The sequence below is a fragment of the Mytilus edulis genome, unplaced genomic scaffold (genome assembly GCF_963676685.1).
Source record: "Mytilus edulis unplaced genomic scaffold, xbMytEdul2.2 SCAFFOLD_1579, whole genome shotgun sequence".
Lineage (NCBI taxonomy): Eukaryota > Metazoa > Mollusca > Bivalvia > Mytilida > Mytilidae > Mytilus > Mytilus edulis.
The window spans coordinates 7501-12500 of NW_027268479.1; positions in this window are offsets into that span (position 1 = coordinate 7501).

Consider the following 5000-nt stretch of genomic DNA (forward strand, 5'->3'; position numbering starts at 1 on the left):
CGGCCTGCTAGCGGGCTACCACGGGTAAAGGTACGTGGACGGCCTGCTAGCGGGCTACCACGGGTAAAGGTAAGCTGGCGGCCTGCTAGCGGGCTACCGCGGGTCTCGGCGGCGGGGAAGGTACGCGGTCGGCCTGCTAGCGGGCTACCACGGGTAAAGGTACGTGGACGGCCTGCTAGCGGGCTACCACGGGTAAAGGTAAGCTGGCGGCCTGCTAGCGGGCTACCACGGGTAAAGGTACGTGGACGGCCTGCTAGCGGGCTACCACGGGTAAAGGTACGTGGACGGCCTGCTAGCGGGCTACCACGGGTAAAGGTAAGCTGGCGGCCTGCTAGCGGGCTACCACGGGTAAAGGTACGTGGACGGCCTGCTAGCGGGCTACCACGGGTAAAGGTACGTGGACGGCCTGCTAGCGGGCTACCACGGGTAAAGGTAAGCTGGCGGCCTGCTAGCGGGCTACCGCGGGTCTCTACGGCGGGGAAGGTACGCGGTCGGCCTGCTAGCGGGCTACCACGGGTAAAGGTACGTGGACGGCCTGCTAGCGGGCTACCACGGGTAAAGGTAAGCTGGCGGCCTTGCTAGCGGGCTACCGCGGGTCTCGACGGCGGGGAAGGTACGCGGTCGGCCTGCAAGCGGGCTACCGCGGGTAAAGGTACGCGGACGGCCTGCTAGCGGGCTACCACGGGTAAAGGTACGTGGACGGCCTGCTAGCGGGCTACCACGGGTAAAGGTACTCGGACGGCCTTGCTAGCGGGCTACCGCGGGTCTCGACGGCGGGGAAGGTACGCGGTCGGCCTGCTAGCGGGCTATCACGGGTAAAGGTACGTGGACGGCCTGCTAGCGGGCTATCACGGGTAAAGGTACGTGGACGGCCTGCTAGCGGGCTACCACGGGTAAAGGTAAGCTGGCGGCCTGCTAGCGGGCTACCGCGGGTCTCTACGGCGGGGAAGGTACGCGGTCGGCCTGCTAGCGGGCTACCACGGGTAAAGGTACGTGGACGGCCTGCTAGCGGGCTACCACGGGTAAAGGTAAGCTGGCGGCCTGCTAGCGGGCTACCGCGGGTCTCGACGGCGGGGAAGGTACGCGGTCGGCCTGCTAGCGGGCTATCACGGGTAAAGGTACGTGGACGGCCTGCTAGCGGGCTATCACGGGTAAAGGTACGTGGACGGCCTGCTAGCGGGCTACCACGGGTAAAGGTAAGCTGGCGGCCTGCTAGCGGGCTACCGCGGGTCTCTACGGCGGGGAAGGTACGCGGTCGGCCTGCTAGCGGGCTACCACGGGTAAAGGTACGTGGACGGCCTGCTAGCGGGCTACCACGGGTAAAGGTACTCGGACGGCCTTGCTAGCGGGCTACCGCGGGTCTCGACGGCGGGGAAGGTACGCGGTCGGCCTGCTAGCGGGCTATCACGGGTAAAGGTACGTGGACGGCCTGCTAGCGGGCTATCACGGGTAAAGGTACGTGGACGGCCTGCTAGCGGGCTATCACGGGTAAAGGTACGTGGACGGCCTGCTAGCGGGCTACCACGGGTAAAGGTACTCGGACGGCCTTGCTAGCGGGCTACCGCGGGTCTCGACGGCGGGGAAGGTACGCGGTCGGCCTGCTAGCGGGCTATCACGGGTAAAGGTACGTGGACGGCCTGCTAGCGGGCTATCACGGGTAAAGGTACGTGGACGGCCTGCTAGCGGGCTATCACGGGTAAAGGTACGTGGACGGCCTGCTAGCGGGCTACCACGGGTAAAGGTACTCGGACGGCCTTGCTAGCGGGCTACCGCGGGTCTCGACGGCGGGGAAGGTACGCGGTCGGCCTGCTAGCGGGCTATCACGGGTAAAGGTACGTGGACGGCCTGCTAGCGGGCTATCACGGGTAAAGGTACGTGGACGGCCTGCTAGCGGGCTATCACGGGTAAAGGTACGTGGACGGCCTGCTAGCGGGCTATCACGGGTAAAGGTACGTGGACGGCCTGCTAGCGGGCTACCACGGGTAAAGGTACTCGGACGGCCTTGCTAGCGGGCTACCGCGGGTCTCGACGGCGGGGAAGGTACGCGGTCGGCCTGCTAGCGGGCTATCACGGGTAAAGGTACGTGGACGGCCTGCTAGCGGGCTATCACGGGTAAAGGTACGTGGACGGCCTGCTAGCGGGCTATCACGGGTAAAGGTACGTGGACGGCCTGCTAGCGGGCTACCACGGGTAAAGGTAAGCTGGCGGCCTGCTAGCGGGCTACCGCGGGTCTCGACGGCGGGGAAGGTACGCGATCGGCCTGCTAGCGGGCTACCGCGGGTAAAGGTACGTGGACGGCCTGCTAGCGGGCTACCGCGGGTCTCGACGGCCGGGAAGGTACGCGGTCGGCCTGCTAGCGGGCTACCACGGGTAAAGGTACGTGGACGGCCTGCTAGCGGGCTACCACGGGTAAAAGTAAGCGGACGGCCTGCTAGCGGGCTCGACGGCGGGTAAACGGTACGTGGACGGCCTGCTAGCGGGCTACCACGGGTAAAGGTAAGCTGGCGGCCTGCTAGCGGGCTACCGCGGGTCTCGACGGCGGGGAAGGTACGCGATCGGCCTGCTAGCGGGCTACCGCGGGTAAAGGTACGTGGACGGCCTGCTAGCGGGCTACCGCGGGTCTCGACGGCCGGGAAGGTACGCGGTCGGCCTGCTAGCGGGCTACCACGGGTAAAGGTACGTGGACGGCCTGCTAGCGGGCTACCACGGGTAAAAGTAAGCGGACGGCCTGCTAGCGGGCTCGACGGCGGGTAAACGGTACGTGGACGGCCTGCTAGCGGGCAACCACGGGTAAAGGTAAGCTGGCGGCCTGCTAGCGGGCTACCGCGGGTCTCGACGGCCGGGAAGGTACGCGGTCGGCCTGCTAGCGGGCTACCACGGGTAAAGGTACGTGGACGGCCTGCTAGCGGGCTACCACGGGTAAAAGTAAGCGGACGGCCTGCTAGCGGGCTCGACGGCGGGTAAACGGTACGTGGACGGCCTGCTAGCGGGCTACCACGGGTAAAGGTAAGCTGGCGGCCTGCTAGCGGGCTACCGCGGGTCTCGACGGCGGGGAAGGTACGCGATCGGCCTGCTAGCGGGCTACCGCGGGTAAAGGTACGTGGACGGCCTGCTAGCGGGCTACCGCGGGTCTCGACGGCCGGGAAGGTACGCGGTCGGCCTGCTAGCGGGCTACCACGGGTAAAGGTACGTGGACGGCCTGCTAGCGGGCTACCACGGGTAAAAGTAAGCGGACGGCCTGCTAGCGGGCTCGACGGCGGGTAAACGGTACGTGGACGGCCTGCTAGCGGGCAACCACGGGTAAAGGTAAGCTGGCGGCCTGCTAGCGGGCTACCGCGGGTCTCGACGGCCGGGAAGGTACGCGGTCGGCCTGCTAGCGGGCTACCACGGGTAAAGGTACGTGGACGGCCTGCTAGCGGGCTACCGCGGGTCTCGACGGCCGGGAAGGTACGCGGTCGGCCTGCTAGCGGGCTACCACGGGTAAAGGTACGTGGACGGCCTGCTAGCGGGCTACCACGGGTAAAAGTAAGCGGACGGCCTGCTAGCGGGCTCGACGGCGGGTGTAAACGGTACGTGGACGGCCTGCTAGCGGGCAACCACGGGTAAAGGTAAGCTGGCGGCCTGCTAGCGGACTACCGCGGGTCTCGACGGCGGGGAAGGTACGCGGTCGGCCTGCTAGCGGGCTACCACGGGTGAAGGTACTCGGACGGCCTTGCTAGCGGGCTACCGCGGGTCTCGACGGCTGGGAAGGTACGTGGTCGGCCTGCTAGCGGGCTACCGCGGGTAAAGGTACGTGGACGGCCTGCTAGCGGGCTACCGCGGGTAAAGGTACGTGGACGGCCTGCTAGCGGGCTACCACGGGTAAAAGTAAGCGGACGGCTGGCTACCACGGGTCTCGACGGCTGGGAAGGTACGTGGTCGACCCGCTAGCGGGCTACCGCGGGTAAAGGTACTCGGACGGCCTGCTAGCGGGCTACCACGGCTCTCGACGACAGGGAAGGTACGTGGTCGACCTGCTAGCGGACTACCACGGGTAAAAGGTACGTGGTCGACCTGCTAGCGGGCTACCACGGGGAAAGGTACGTGGCAGGCCGACCACGTACCTTTACCCGCGGTCGAGACCCGAGGGTAGCCCGCTAGCAGGCTTACCACGTACCTCTCCCCGCGGTACCCCGCTAGCAGGCCCACCACGTTACCTTTACCCACTCTTTCAAACCGGCTTGCGACGGTCTGAGGCGTGGTTTAACCGGCAAATTATTTTAATATATAGGCTTACGTGCTTTAATATAACTGCAAGGCGCTTGACATGGCACTGTGGCGTTTACTCCGGCACAAAGGCCCTTCGAATGGCAGGGAGGACCTTCGAATGGAGACCAAGTGGCCACAGAGAGGTATTGTGCCCATTATAAGGGCCACCGTGCCGTTATAAGCTCCAGAGACAAGCCGTACAGCTTGTCTCTGGGACCTTATATGGTCCGCGTTGGAGCATATACGGTCCGGGCTGGACCATATATGAACCAAACCTCTCTCTGACGCGACTTGGTGGACCATCGAAGGTCCAACGGATCTCTCTCTCTCTCTGTGGACCATATAAGGTGCACGGTGGGCCTTAAATGGTCCAGCGGGACTCTAGCGGGTCTCGATAACTACTTAGGGTTAGGGTTAGGGTTAGGGTTAGGGTTAGGGTTAGGGTTAGGGTTAGGGTTAGGGTTAGGGTTAGGGTTAGGGTTAGGGTTAGGGTTAGGGTTAGGGTTAGGGTTAGGGTTAGGGTTAGGGTTAGGGTTAGGGTTAGGGTTAGGGTTAGGGTTAGGGTTAGGGTTAGGGTTAGGGTTAGGGTTAGGGTTAGGGTTAGGGTTAGGGTTAGGGTTAGGGTTAGGGTTAGGGTTACGGCTAGGCTTAGGGCTAGGCTTAGCACCCACTGTAACCCTAGCTTATGTCCTGAGACAACCCTAGTTCAAACCTTGGCGAAGGTGTCGGACGCAAGCACACGGCCGATCAAG